At 47.1% G+C, this 15,786-nt stretch overlaps 1 long non-coding RNA gene across 1 annotated transcript; it reads left to right on the forward strand.

The window, feature by feature from the left end:
- Positions 1-1,149: 1,149 nt before the first annotated feature.
- LOC146891252 (uncharacterized) lies at positions 1,150-5,808 on the forward strand. The gene is made up of 4 exons (XR_014997640.2): positions 1,150-1,213; positions 2,905-3,000; positions 3,812-4,255; positions 4,955-5,808. It is a non-coding gene; the product is annotated as an uncharacterized LOC146891252 (long non-coding RNA).
- The last annotated feature ends 9,978 nt before the right edge of the window (positions 5,809-15,786 follow it).

The raw sequence follows: 15,786 nt of genomic DNA on the forward strand, positions 1-15,786 counted from the left end.
TGACGGCTTGCTGTGTGGGGGTGGTGGAGTTGCAGAAGTCTCCCTGCAGTCTGAGGCAGGAGAAGAAGGTAGATAACCCTGGTTGAACAGCCTAAGGATGAGAGCAGGCGTTGGGCTGGACATGTAGGAGTGGGACGAGGTCTCTTGAAGGAACGCAAGGGCTTGCACAGGGTATAGGCAGAGGGCACGGAGAAATTGTTGTCCAGAAAAACAGCTGTGGAGGGTTTGAGGTCTGCTGGGAGGAAGACTGGCTATTACTGGGTGAAAATTTAACAATAATAACAAAAGTGACAATGGCTGGCTTTTACTGAGCAGTAATCCACACCAGACAATTTGAATAAGACACTTTTTAAATTTTATAGCTATTTGGCAAGGGGAGGCAGGCAGTACCATCCTTTTCATACAGGCGAGAGAACCAAAGTTCAGAAAGGCAAAGCTGTCTACTCAAGGGCGTAGAGAGAAAGCTCGAATCCAAACCAGGCAGATCCCTGAAGCTGGTGCTCTGGCCACTCGAACAAACTGTCTTCCGTTACTCAAGGATGTACAGGAGGCAAGGAGGAAGAAAGGTAGACTCCCATGAGACTCAAAGAATCGATGAACTTATGAAACAGTGCCTATAACTTCTTATGCATGGTCAAAGTAGAAACTAAGGTTTGGATGATTAACCCCAGTGGTCACTAAGGAGAGTCTCATTGGCTTAGCCCAGATGGAGCCATCTGTGTCTGCTGTTTTGGATGTTTTCTTCCAGGGCAGACTTGGCATTATTAGGCCAATCCCACCCTGAGAAACCGTCTGGCCACTTAGGTGACCAAAGACCAAGTTTGTGCCTGCCAGGTGGTTGCCTATGTTTCTCCTTGGCATCTCAGGCAGGTCACAGCCAGCAGAAAAACAGTCCTTTGTTAACTGTTTGCCTCTCTGAGGGCTATCCAGGGCCATGTCAGGGGACAGGAACCGTCCCCAGAGACTGTGGCCTGGAGCCTGAGGAGAGGTTTTGACAAAGGACAGCAGTTCTCAACCATTCTGCTGCTCTCTGCGTAAAGATTTTCTTCCTTCTGCCAAATATGGGGCCTCTCTGGCCTAGGTCACTGAGCTATTATTGGAAGGTGGGCAGTGTGCCAGTGTTCCAGGCAGGCACCACCATTCTTGCTCTGTAAATAAGTGCACTGCAGCCATGGCCTACACCCCTGAGACCCGCAGCCCAGCATGCCTCCAGGTAGGGCTCCCAGAGCAGAGGGGCAGAGTCACAAGAGCTAGAGACGGAATGTGGAGGGCACTGTGGTCAGCCTCTGGGCGGTACTTTGTTAAACCTTGCTGAAAGGAGTGAACAAAGGAGTCTCAGATGCATCCCTGTCGTCTGACCTAAGGTTCGGAGTGTGAGGATCCAGGTGACTAACAGGGTCTGAGGCTGGGCAGCTTGTTCTGACTGAAAGAAAAAAAAAACTAACTTGAATAACTCAGTATCTAACCTTCAACTTAGGTACTGGAGCCAGCTCTAAGACAGGAGGTCCTTTCTAGGCCCAGAGAGACAGAAGCCGAGGGAAAGGAGTGGGCAGGAGAGGAGAGACCAAACCTGTTAACTGAGTCTGTAAGTTCAGTTAGAGTCTAGACACATGTAACTATCCCCTCAAAAACCAGCATCCTGGAGACAAGGGCTGCGGTGTTGTTGTGAGAGCCAGTCCGAGCTCCTCCTAACTATGAGATGCCCTGAGCCTCAGTTTCAGCTGCTGTCAGGTTTCAAGGTTACCGAGAGGAGAGATTGATGTGCACAGCATGGTGCCTGTCATACCCAGAGTGCTTCATCATCACAGCTGCAAACATCTTCATTATCGTTAGCTGGAGTGCAAATACCTTGATTTGAGGTCACGTCTGATCTTTAAGTATTATGTGACCCTAGTAAATGTACTTGACCGTCATGAGTCTAACCCACAAATCAGGCTAAATAATAATTAATAACAATGAAGATAATGATGATTTCAGGAAAAAAAAGGATAGCTAAATAACTGAGTCCTTACCACCCAAGCATAGAGTAGGCTCCAGGTCCTAAGGAGAAAACTTTCTCCATGCTTCGGAGGGTCACTTAAGGGTGTCTCCTACGGAACAGTGCTTTCTTGCATGGCCAGAGGTTAGTTCATAGGATTTATTACCCTAGGAGATGGTGTGATTTAGAGCCTCAGTTAGGAGTATTTCAGAGTTGAGCAAAGAAACCCAACCCAAGCCAGCTTGAGGAAACAAGGAAGCTCAGAGGGGTGGAGCTGGTGCCGCTGGATGATGATGCTGGCATTGGTGCACTGTCTCTGCATCTCTCTCTCTCTCCCTCCCATTATGCTGATGTCTCTCGCAGACACTTTCCCTGGGGCTGCAAAGGCAGCTGCTGTTGGCACTGGGTTTGCAACATCCCACAGCTCCCACAGCTTGCTGCAGAGCAAAGAACAACACTTTCTCTCCCAGGAGGCCTGCTCACACATCTCACTCCCTTAAAACAATTGTTTGGGTCATGCGACCACATCTGAACTAAAGGATAGAGTGGGTCTAGGTTCCAAACGCAGCCCTATGGCAAGACCCTTAAGGCCCTTTGATTGACAGCCCCAGTGCACTCTGTAGTGAGGGACTATTCCCATAAAGCAACAACCGTGTGCAGTTACCAGAAGGGAGAAGACTCGCTGGACAGGCAAATGCAATTGCTGTCGGCTAGAGTTAAAAATATGCTCTAGGTGAATCCCTGGATGATCTAATGCATCATCTTAATGGGCTATACAGGGGAGTGGGGAAGGCTTAGAAGATTTCACTGCATGTTCATTCCATGCCTTGGCAGGATTTATGGACTTGGTCTCCTTTGTATTGCTTTGTGTCTTGTGTGTGTGGCCTGAACCCTAATAGTCCTTTCACCTACTTTCACCCTTGCAGCCTCTCTTCTGCTTCAAGGCTACCCCAACTTGCCCTCTGGAGCTAGGATATTCAGCAAACTTGAGGGTCCGAGACTGAAAACCACACCCTGCTAAAGTGAGTGGCTGGGGATGTATAGAATGGCATATGGATGGTACTGAAATGAACTTGGGACTTGAGATCAGAAGCCAAGGGTGTCTGCCAGCGCAGCTACCTCACGGCTGCATGACTTTGGACATACCACTGCCCTTGGTGTCCCCTTTGCCAAAGGAGGGGCTAGGCTAGATGGTCTCTGACGTTTCTTCCAGCGCTGACATTCTGGGAATCTGTGAATGTTATTAAATTCATGAATCGGCTTCTTTGCCTGGAACAAGTCAGCTTAAAATACATGCAAATTGCACTAAGTATAGCTGTTCCCTTGCTGAGGAGGCAGCCTGGCATATTTACATAGTTTGAAATTGGCTGCTGCATGCGCAGGGTGGGGGTGCAGTAACTGGCTCCAGGCTGGGCTAGCAGCAGCGGCCTTAACCCAAGTAGGGTCCTTGATCTTTCCTAGCCTGGCGTTTGGGTATCACTGCTAACAGAGAGAAAAGGAGAGTTGCTCTGCCCAGAAGGACACCCTGAGATACACTCTCTACATTCACAACCTGTTATCTATCTTATTTAAGTATCACTGCAGCCCTCCATGGCAAGTCAAACTAATCCACTTTGCCAATGAGACAGCCCAAGGCTGCAGCCTGCCGAGGGCCCACATTGCTGGTCCATGTTGAGTTTGGAACGTAGGTCTGCTTGACTCCAAAACCCCTGTTTCCTCTTCATATACCCAAGCTCAGGCAGACGCACAGTTCTCCTACCAGACTCTTGTTGGCCACTGTTGGAAGTCAACATTCACTCAACAAACTCTCAACGAGTGCCTCTTGTGTGCTAGGCTCCATTCTAGAGACGCTGCAGGAATGAAGACAGGTCCGCTTGGAGCTTACATTCTGGTGGGAGAGGCAGAAAATAAACAGGCGAATAAATACGTGAAGCAGATTGTGGGTTGTGATGAATGTTCAGAAGAAAATAAACAGAGTGCAGATGCCAAGAACACGGAGTCCTGCTTATATGGAAGAGCTGTTTAGGAAAGACCTGCCTGCAATGGTGGCATCTAAGCTGAGAGCAGAAGGTTGTCAGCGATGAGCGTTCCATCAACAGCTCTCTGCTCAGCGCCTCTTAGCTGTGCCGCCTTCAGTGACTCACTCCGTGGTGCAGTCCCTTCGTCTGTGAAATGGAGTTGTATCCAGCTTTGTACCCAAGCCTCTTAGGCAGAGTGATGGACAGGTTAAAGATGTCCGTTCTCTGCTATTGTACTTTAAGACCCGGCCTGGATCAGGTAGGTCCTTGTAATACTTATAGTGATGTTTCTGCTTAATTGATTACTTCGTTTGTGGGCAACTCCAAAGATTCTCAAGCCAGGTAGGCAAGCTTCAAGGGCCTGGCTAGGAGTCAGAGTCCAGGATTCCCTGTTAGCTCTGCTTTTTGCAGTACAGGGAACACACAGAATCTCAGGGACTTTCATCAGCAGGTCACCTCTGGCTCCCAGGATGGCTGAGACCCATTAGGACATGACAATGCTTTGGATCCCTCTGCTTGCCTCTGTCTCTCCATCCATTAGCATATGTTATATTGACATAGTTCTTTGTGTCTTTGGTCCCACTCCCATCATCTGCAGAAGGGAATAATGGTTCACACCTCTTTGCTAGTGCAAGGCTCAGGCTATATTGAGAATGCAGAGTCCCTCTGGGGGGTGGAAAGAAAGATTGCAAGGTTCTTTTTGGTCCTCAATCTTACCTCCTCCCAGCTGGCAGAAGAAGGGCTAGCTGGGACTTTTCTGACAGCCAGTAGGGGAACACTGGGGATCAGAGGGTAAACATATCATCTGTGGGTTGTTACTGGGTCTCCTAAGGGAAAGGAAGAGGCTCAGTCTCACGAGCTGCTGAGTGGAGTCAAATGATGATGCTAAAGTCAGGGTCCGGGAGCATTAATCCAGAGGAAAATGAACTTGGGTTTGTATCTTTTCTCGTCTCTGTAGAGCTGGAAGGAACAGAGGAAGAGCAGTGTAGCTTCCGGCTGTATGTCATGACTCTTGGCATTAGCGCTTCACAGGTAGGATGGCCCAGTTTCCCAGAGGGAAGGAACTGGCTCAGCCTCACTCAGCTCGCAGATGAACCTGAGTCTACCTCCGATCTGGAAATATTGCAGCCTTACCGGCTTTACAGAGAAAACTCTGTGGATCAGGGCAGCTCAATCTCATAATTTTTCAAGAGAAGTAACTGAGGCCCACGAGGTAGGACTCTCACCTATGGTCAGACTTCAGCCCCTATCACAGGGGAGTGATGGTGTCCTAGGGAGGGTTGCTACTGTTCTATTAAAACACATGACTAGGGAGCAGGAGAGATGGCTCAAGGATTAAGAGCACTGTCTGCTCTTCCAGAGGACTTCAGTTTGATTTTCAACATCCACACAAATGTGTGTGAATCCAGTTACAGCAACATCAGAAGGTCTCTTCTAATCTCTTCAGGCACTGCATGAATGTGGTACACAGGCATACACATAGACAAAACACCATGCACATAATAAATAAATTAAGCAAACGAACAAATTTTCTTCAGCTTGTGTGAAGAAAAGGTCTATTTCACGTCACAGAATACAGCCCAGCACTGAGGGCAGTGAGGGCAGGAACTCAGAGCCAGAGCCTGGAGTTAGGAACTGAACCACAACCCCTGGAAGGCCATGCTTACTGGCTTGCTGTCTATGACTTGCTCAGTTGGCTTTCTTACAGCACCAAACACCACCAGACCAGGGATGACACTACCTGAAGTGAGCTTGGCCTTATCAGATCAGCCACAGATAAGGTACTATAGGCTTACTGATAGGTAGATTGTGTGTGTGGCGGGGGGGGGGGGGGGCGGGTGGTGGTGGATATTTTCTCAGTTGAGGTTCCTGCTTCCAAAATGACATTAACTTGCTTCAATCTGACATAAAACTAGCAAGCACAGATTGTTAGAGCGAAAAGATAGACCTAGGTCCAAGGTTCCACACAGCATTTTCGAGGTGGATGAAACTTTGCAGAAACTCTGTACAAGAGGGTGTAGTGCCCACTCTGTGAACTGCACACATACTGATGTGCCTTTGAAAGAGCAGAGTGCATCGTGACTGCCTCGTATTTTGTGCTCCAGGAGCAAGAAGCATTGCAAGTGCTTGTCTGGAAAGGGTCAATAATCTGCTTGTTCCATCATCCAGCAAGCTAAGGGAGATGCTGACGGCTGTCATGCGGTTTGACTTATATGTGGAAGTCCTGATCCCAAGCCTATGGCACTCTTGGGAGGTGGTGGGGCTTTTTGTGGGAGGAAAGGATATCATGGAAGAGAGGGCTCTTGAAGGACGTATCAGGACTTTTCTCCCTACCCCTTTGCTTTCCTGCTGCCATGGGTTGAGTAGTTCTGTCTTCCACAAGCTTCTGTCATGGTGTGCTGTGCTGCTCCACGTTTAAAGAGATATGGTCAAATAATCGGGGATTAAAACCTCTGACACCATAAGCCCAAACAAACTCTCTATTTCTCCAGCTAGGTTGATTTTTCTCAGATGTTTTATCATAAGGGAAGAAATCTGATTAGTTCAGAAAAAGAATAAGAGATCAAGGAAGCTGGAGAGAGCTGCAGGTCGGGTCCGCTAGTGGAAAAGCAGACACTGAGACTAGGGGAGGGGCTTTGGGGTGTAGGGGCACATGCGGATAATGATGGGAAATAGTGATAGCTCTGAACTGGGTCTCCTGTGTTCTGGGCCCTTGTCCTCATTACCACTTGTACCTGTGCTACTGGCCTCAGACTCCTTATTCTTATGAGTCAGGCAATTTTTAAAGGCTCTGCTTGCTCATATTGTTCCATTCCGTTATAGCCCGGTCAGCTCACCTAAGCACCAAGAATAGTTTTACAACTGGACAGAAACAATAGATATGGGTTGTCTTTAGAGAGTCCCAGAGGAAGATGGCCATGGGCCTGGTGGAGGAACTGTGCTTGAAAAATGCATGACACTTACCTTAGGAGAGGATCTATGGAACACTTACCTTAGGAGAGGATCTATGGAGCATTGGTGGCGCCATTTTGGAACTGGTGAGAGATGTAAATTCTGGATATGCTTGCCCTGAGATCAGCGATGGAATCTCTGTACCCTATCATACAGGCTGACTTCCTCTGCCTTCCTCTTCCTACCTGACCCTGGTGTGCTGAGCTTCAACAGTCGGCAGCTTCATTTCTAGTTGGATCCTCCAAAACACTTTGCAACTGAGCATGCTCCATCATTGCAGGAAGCCCAAGTACACAGTAGCTCTCTGCCCTGTTTCCCTTGTGGAGTAGTAAGTATCTTTTTGAGTTTTCAAATCAGCACTTGGAGGTTCCCCCATCCCAACCCTGCATCTCAGTCAGCTTCAGATGACTCAAGTCCCCTATTCATGGTTTTTTTTCCTTTCCTTGGACCCTTAGATGCTCAAGTCTCAGTAGACCCAGACCACAAGTTTCAAGTCCTGTTCATCTTCGTTGTTCATTTGGCTAGATTTAGAATCACCATGGAAACAAAGTCTGTCAGGATGCTTGTAGAGAGGGCTAGTTGAAGGGGAAAGGCCTACCTTGAAGGTAGGCTACACCATCTCATGGGTTATGATCCTGTGTTGGAAGAAAAGAAGAAAGCAGACCTGTATCTGTCTCTCTTTGCTGCCTGACTGCAGATGCTATATGATCAGCTATCTCAGGCTCCTTCCACCACAGCTTTCCCACTATGATGGACTGTCTTCTCAAACCATGAGCAAGTAAACCCTTCTACCTTAAACTGTTTTTCTCGGGTGTTTTGTCATAGCAAGGAGAAAAGTAACCAATGCAATGTCCTAGATCTGTCTTCAGCTGGGAGGGAAGAGTGTCAAGCTCTGAGCGGCCAGTGGCAAGGCCAGTCAAGCCTGCTGGATAGGGCCCAGGGAGCAGTGTGTGAGCCTAACTCCCTCTGACAAGTCCAGGAACTGCACCCTAGGGGCTGGCCAAGTTGAGGCCCAGGGACACTCCTGCTGGCAGGACAGCTGGTCCGATTGATCTTATAATTAAATCAGGACTATGCCTGGCTGACCATCTGGGCTCTGGCCCTGCTTGGGCTTTCACTCTTGGCTTCCAAGATAGACCAAGTTTGCCTCCGAGAAGGCAAAGGATTTATGATGGGGCAGAAGGTTCGTGGGAGGATCTCTTGCAAGGGGTAATCTTGACTTAGTCTTGTCTAAAGGGAGTTCCCCAAAACTCAGTTGTCCGCATCCAAGACTGTCAAAAGCTAAATGGTGAGAGCGTAGGTGAGTCACTTGGGAAATTAAAGCCTTCCTCGGTTTTGCCAATGGATTTCTCCATCACTAGAAAATATGGCTCCAATCCACCAGATTCTCAGGCCCAAACCACTGAGTCCTCCGGAATGTCTTTGTTTCCCTCACACTGAACACTCAGCCTAGCAAGAGACCGGCTGACACTACTTTCATGAAGCATCCAGAATCTATTTCTTACCACCTCTTGATGGTCCCCATCTAAGCTGACATGCTCACTCTGCTGCTGCCCTCCGCTGGGCCTCCACTCCCACCCTGCTGTCTGATTTAGACAGTTTTGGGGACAAGCCCAACCAAATCCGATAAGCTGAAAAGATGCTACAACTTCCTGCCCCACCAGAGCATAACCCAGAATCCTGTTTCCAGCTAACGAGTTGTCACCAAGTCCCCTTCCAACCTTCCTTGAGGCTTTGCTTTTCATTTTCTTTGACCATTTTGCTGCTGTAACCCTGGTCTTGAACATACATACACGTTCTGCTCTCATGGGGACTCTGCCCTTGTCTTTCTGGGCCTACAAAACTCTTTCCCTGACCTTCTGACAATCTTTCTTTAGATGTCACTTTATCCATGACACTTTTCCCACCTGCCCTATATGAGTGTCTCCCCCCGCACCACTATATTCTATTTCCTAGTTTTCTTACGCATCACCCACCATAAGGCAGAATCAAGCTCACAAGAGCAAGCGCTCTGATGGTGTCGTCTCCTAGCCTATCACTCTGTGTAAAGGTGACTGAAGCGCTGGGGTGCGCTCCATCTCGTTCGTGCATGTTGGCTTGATGACCAGGCCTCAGAACTTACAGTGATTAACTGCCATGATCTGTCAACTCCCTGAGAGGTATGTTATACAAAGTTCTTATCTTCTAGCAATCTGGGGCGTGAGTAGTGTTGCCTCACTTTGTAGATGGGGAAGTTGGTGGGCCCAGTTACACAAGCAGGAAAAACAGAGATGATCAGTGTGGCCCATTGGGCACAGAGCTGGGTACTTTGGTTTATAGGGCACTTCCCCTGAGAGGACGTTACCGTTTACTGCATTGTGCTAAGTGAATTCACCATGAAGACATGTATCCTGCTCTTACCTTGATTTATAAACCAGGAGATTTGGTTAGACCTGAAGGGATGGGTGGTGTAGGTGATCCCTTTATCCACTTCCTGGACCCTGCCAACACAAAGTGAAGAGGAGACCTGGGAAGAAGCTCAGCAGCCCGTTTGTCTTCTTTCTCCTTCTCAGGAGCTGAGGCCCAAGGGAGGAAGATTTTTTTTCAGGAACTTTTAATATAGCAATTGCTCATTCACACCTTACAGCCTCATGAGTCCCATTGATAAAAATACCCAAGGCAGGTGATCCAATTCTGCTGCACATTGTAATCCCCAGACTTCCTAACTCCCCTCCCTAAGGCATCGAGGTGGTAACATTCCTGTATTTTCCTGGAGGAGTCCATGTATCAGAGGGCTCAGGGGAATAGAGTCAGTGTCCTTGGCAGATGTGGCAGCAGTAACACTCCCACCTGGGTGCTGGCCCCACCAAGGTGGTTGTTGTTTCCTGTTCTGTGTTTCAGTGCTTCCCAGATGTCTTGCGTTTGACTCCTAAACATGCTCCTCATTAGCTGTGAATGAGTGGGTATTAATTTGCCTCCCTGCATTTTTAATTCCTCATCTAAAAATTCGCATAGTGACGGTGACCTCATAGTGTGGTGAGACTTAAATGAGATTACACAGGCAAAGTGCAGGGCATAGTGCCTGCATGTGGTTGGTGATCATGGGTAGATTTGAGTCATGTATTTAGTCAGTGAATCTACTGTACACACAATGCCCCTTTTATTCCTGTCAGCTTTCAGAGTCATCTACCGTGTGTGTGTGTGTGTGTGTGTGTGTGTGCACGTGCATGTGTGTATTAACAAATGTATGTCTCACAGTTGTTGTGGGAGTAACTTCCGCTGCCTCAACCAATAGTCGCTGAAATACCAGCCCACAGTGCAGCGGGGAGCGACTTCCGCTCCGTCAGCCAATAGCTGCTGAAATACCAGCCCACTGGGGCGTGGTATATTTCTCTTTTAAAAAGAGAAGCATATCCGGAATAGGCCCTCTTGGTTCCGGCTCTTGGTTCCGGTGCTTGCTCCTGGCTCCTGCTCCCGGCTCCTGCGACTAGGCTCCCTTCCTGACGGTTTATGGTGTATGTAAGTTTTACCCCCCAAAATAAATAACCCCTTAAAACATAACTGGTGTGGGATTGATTCGCCGATAATTGGCGCCCAACGTTTGGTTTAAGAACCGCCCCACCCCCCCACCCCCAGCTCGGCCTCCCAGGATACACAGGTCCGGACAGTCTCTGCCGGCTTACTTTGCCCTGTTCGGCACGGATTTTTAAATTTCTCCTTGCAACGTGACTTGTGAGTTATTGTTTTTGACAAATATATTGGTATTGATTCTTATATATTGATACAAAGTTAAATTATGTTGACTATTTTATGCATACATGCTTCTACCTCTGTTTAAAACATTTTTATGTATTGACATATATATATATTGTATTGATATATGTATATTTTACCATATTGCATTGTACACTTCTACCTCTGATTAAGATACTTATATATTGTTTATGTATTGATATATATATTTACCATATTGCAATGTATACTTGCACATTGTTTATACTTGGAGGTCATATTGTCCCCATTTATTGCACAGTTGTTTACTATTTCAGTCTTTAAGTTAGATAGATATTGAAAATAATATAGATCAATAGTCATCTAAGTTTGTCATTTATAATTAGACTAATCAGGTTTTTTAGATACATAGACATTATATTCAGTATAGATAGATAATCTTCAACCTCTTCAAAGAGCTGTAGAAAATGGCCTTTAATCTAACTCAGAGTTCTGTGGTAGGGAGACACAATCGCTCCTGGCAACACTGATCTATTTCCCGAGAAAATGTTGAGCACCAAAGACACTCCACCTGGAGCCTTTCTTCTTGGCAGAACTGGCCTTTGGGTAAAGAAATGCCCATACCTCAACTACTGACAGAGTTACAGAGTATCCGTAAATGGATAAAACAGGACTGTCATATCCTGCCAAGACAGGATAAGATAGTTTTAAAAAGTTCCTTGCCTTTAAAAATGGTATGTCAGTTACGTTAGGCCTTAGCCAAAGTTGGTTGCTTCAACGCTGCAAACGTGATTTTGGGTGTTTGCCCAGGTAGCCAATTGTCTATGTGATTTGTTACATGTTCTGGAAGTTTGATTGCACTTCCTAATTACTCAGGTAACATTATTTCCCTTCTCAGATCTTTGATGGGATTAAAGATTATATAAACGTAGTTACTTTCTTTTCATGACGTGGCCAAGTTATTTCTTATACAAGACTTAAGCTAGTTAGAATAGGATATTTGTATTTATTGTATATAATTGTGTAGGTTTGTACTTACTGTATATAATTTCGTAGTAGGCTTAGAACTCTCTTACTTAAACAAAAGGGGGAGGTGTTGTGGGAGTAACTTCCGCTGCCTCAACCAATAGTTGCTGAAATACGAGCCCACAGTGCAGTGGGGAGCGACTTCCGCTCCGTCAGCCAATAGCTGCTGAAATACCAGCCCACTGGGGCGTGGTATATTTCTCTTTTAAAAAGAGAAGCATATCTGGAATAGGCCCTCTTGGTTCCGGCTCTTGGTTCCGGTGCTTGCTCCTGGCTCCTGCTCCCGGCTCCTGCGACTAGGCTCCCTTCCTGACGGTTTATGGTGTATGTAAGTTTTACCCCCCAAAATAAATAACCCCTTAAAACATAACTGGTGTGGGATTGATTCGCCGATACACAGTGGTTCTGTTTCCTCTTTACCCTTGAGAGAGGCAGAAAAGAGATCCACAGCTACTATTTGAAGCATCTTGGAGAGGAAGGAGTATTAGGAACAGGTAGGACAGTTGTGGATGAGGGACTATGTGGCTAATGACATAGTCTAGGGGTTCTTGATTTCGTTTGCTCTGCTAGTTAAAGAATTAAAAGGTAGGAAAATTCTCGAGTGCCACAGGTGGCCGTGGATAAGTCTCAGACACCTCAGACAGCACCAGACAGAATCAGCAGTTGAAGAAGAGTTTATTGGGGATGAGGAAACACATGCACACAACAGACACACAGGGAGAGGTGAGGGATGACAGAGGGACACAGGACTCCTAAAGCTGAAAAATCCACTCTCTTCTTGAGGGCTCTGTTTTTAAAGTCTCTGACATGTTTTCCTCCCCTAATTTAGGGTTTGTCAAGTTAAAGAAAGTTAGGGCAGTTAATTGGCTCAGAACTGTTGTGTGACAGTTCCTGATCCTGCCTGTAACTCCTTGAGCTAGTCCGTCAGCAGGGGGCCTGCCAGTCGGAGATAAAAGCCAACAAGGCCTTTGTTTTAAACTACTAGGCTTTTGTCTCAAGGCAGGAGGGTGAGGAAGAAGCTGGCCATATTTGGAATTCATTACCTTTATTAGCCAGCCACATCCCTCTCTCTGTCTGCCTACCAGGGAGTCTGCCTACCTCCCAGTCTCTCACAGATTTCTGGTCCTACTGGTGCAGCAATCTAAGCATGACAAGCCTGGGTGGTTGTGTTGTGGACCGTGTAGGTGAGGTGCCTGCCACCTGCTGCCTTGGACGCTTCGTTGACCGGGATCTGAATGGGGCTTTGCCCCTAAAACAGGAAAGCACTTAGCTGTCCTAGCCTTGTTTATGTGAACTGTGCCTGGCAGGAGATCATTCATCTAACACCCTTGGACCGTGATGCTCTAGCTCAGTTTCCTACCTGGTCTGTCTTCCTGCTCTGCTAGGGGAGGAACTGCTTCCTTAGACTGAAGCCTTTCCCTGCCCCACAGATCTTTGCTGTCACTTTCCAGGGATCTGCACAACGGGCTTAAAGTCAAAGTCAAGGTCTTTTCCAACCCAGCTCTGCCAGGCTACGTGGGATAGTTTGACTGTTATCGAGGTTGCTTAGCGCAGATGAGGTTTTCTTATTTGTCTTCCTCTAAGACTTTGAAGCCCTCAGTTACGTGGGCAAGGAGACAGTGGTAACAGGAGGATTCTATTGATTGCAAGGCTCATTAAGAAAGGGCTTCAGTGGCACAGCGGCTCTGCCAGCTCTTTGGCAGTATGACCTTGACTTACAAATACAACCCGGGTCACAGTTTCCATATGTAAAATGTAAACAGTAGCTTACACCCTTCTTACAAAACTTACAGGTAAATTAATGACATACCTCTTGGGAAGCACATTTTGGAGTACACAGAGCACAAAGTAAGTTCTTGGCACATGCAAGGCACCGCATACCCCCATAACCACTGTGCTGCCCTCAAACACTTCTATGTGTCTTGTTTTTGTAACCTTTATGTACTGGAACTTAATGCTAACTCCCAAGCCACAGGATTTTCTCAGGCTTAGTATCTGAGAGTCCTGTGGGAGTCCTTCTGAGCTCTAGTTCCTTGGGACAGGCTTGGCCATGGGGTTTCTGTGAAATTTAGCTCTAGACACTAGATGTTCTGGGACATGTGGGGCAGGGCATTAGGCAATAGGGGGCATTTTGATCAAGGGCCATTTAAATCAGGTGACTCAGAGCCGCTCATAGAGGTAAAGGAGCCCTAGGTTATCACCCTGTCTCTGCGGGACCAGAACCACAGATAGTTTGGCTGCCATTGTGACTGAAGGGTGTATTTATGCATTCATTCAATGGATATTTGTTGTGTCTGGACCACCAGTGTCAGATACTAGGTATCGAGAAGCTAATGAGGTAGATATGGTATGTAAGATGCTGAGGCTAGGAGAGGAAAGAAGGCACCCTACCTCACAGCAGTTTTCCTTCTCACACAACTGTTGGCTCCCCAAATGACCAGCGAAACAGAGAATGTAAATCTTTCATCCCAGCAAACCTGGAGAGAGAGAGAGGCAGCTTTTCCTTTAGTGCTGGCAGCCGTGCAGACGGAAGATCTTCTTCCTAACTCCACTACAAACCATTAAGCATTCAGAGCTCTGGCTAGTGTTCAGGATGGAACAGGTACTTGGCCAAGGAGCCTTGATCTTTTCCTGATAAGGCAGTGATTTGTGGAAGCAGCTGGTTACTGACCTAAAGAGGAGTGTAGGGAGGAGGAGGCAGCCCGAGGGAACAAAAGGGAGTAAAAGCCATGGCGAGAAAGTCGGGTTGAGAGGGGATCAAAGAGATACAGACTTGGCATTTACATATCATTTAAATAGCATGAATTTCACATCAGAACATATGTGCTCCTCCCTGACAGCTATGCTAAACCAGCCTTGGGACACTTCAGGTCCGAATTCTGGGGCTCAGGCCCTGGCACAGCTACTGCAGGACAGATTCGTAGAAAGAGACGTCTGGCGGGGTAGGGTAGGCCGTGGTGGGCAAAGTCTGGCCTGGCTCTGTGGCAGGCACTAACACGCTGCTGGGTGAGTTCCTTTCTTCTTGTGACACGAAGATACACAGGACAAGAGCATTCGGAGCTCCAGACGGTTTTTTTTTTAAATAAAAGAAATAATTCTGGGAAAGTATTTTTTTTTCCATCCTGGACATTGGAGACACGATGAAGTCATCTCAGGCTAGGACAGGGCGGTAGTTTTAATTCTGGGGTCTTGTGGATAGCTACGGACACTTTCTACAGAAAAATGGCTGTAATATGTCATGTCACATGTGTTTTTTAGAGGTTTCAAGTCTTCTGGGGTTAATTTGGGTTAGGTTAGGAATCCTTAGAATAGAAGAAGGTGGCAGGTATGCGTGCACGTGCGCACACACACACACACACACTCACACACACACAGCATGTGTATAGGGCACAGATTGATCTAAGTGTCTTCCTTCATCACTCCCCATTTTATTGTTAGAGCAAGGTCTTTCACTAAATCTGGAGCTCATCCATTTGGCTAGACTATCTAGCCAATGAGCTCCAGGCATCTACCTGCCCCTGTCTCCCACCCCTGGGATTACATTTGTGCATGCCCCATTGTTCAGCTTTTACATGTGTGCTGCGTATTCAAGTCTGCAGCAGGCACTTTACCCACTGAAGCATTTCCCCAGCTCCAAATCCTTCAACTTTATGTCCCATAGCCCTCAGTATCCTGCCCTGTGTGGGTCTTTACAGCATGGAATTTTGGGAGAAGATATATTCATACATTTTTTTTAATTGACGTTTTATGATTTACCAGATGCTCATTTAATCTTCACAAGACTGGGAAGGTTCATGGCTCCTTTTGTAGATGTGTAGAAACTGAGGCTCAGAGAGAATATATTATCATGTCCCAGTGTCTCAGCTTCTGAGGGACGATCAGAGACTAAAACCGCAGCCTTTTGCCCTGTTCTCGTTCACAAGGGCAGGAGGGACCATTTTGTTTCTCAGTTGGGCCTGTGCAATGTTGCTTCTCCCTGCTCAGACCTGGCCCTGAACTACATGGGATCTCTCCCTAGTATTCCACCCCGTCACCATCCATGCCTCTTTGAATTGGGGGTTACTGGTGGACACAGTCCAGGGCTCCAGGCCTCTGTGGTGG

Source organism: Myodes glareolus, chromosome 17 (genome assembly GCF_982192425.1).
Source record: "Myodes glareolus chromosome 17, mMyoGla1.1, whole genome shotgun sequence".
In the NCBI taxonomy this organism is placed as follows: Eukaryota; Metazoa; Chordata; class Mammalia; order Rodentia; family Cricetidae; genus Myodes; species Myodes glareolus.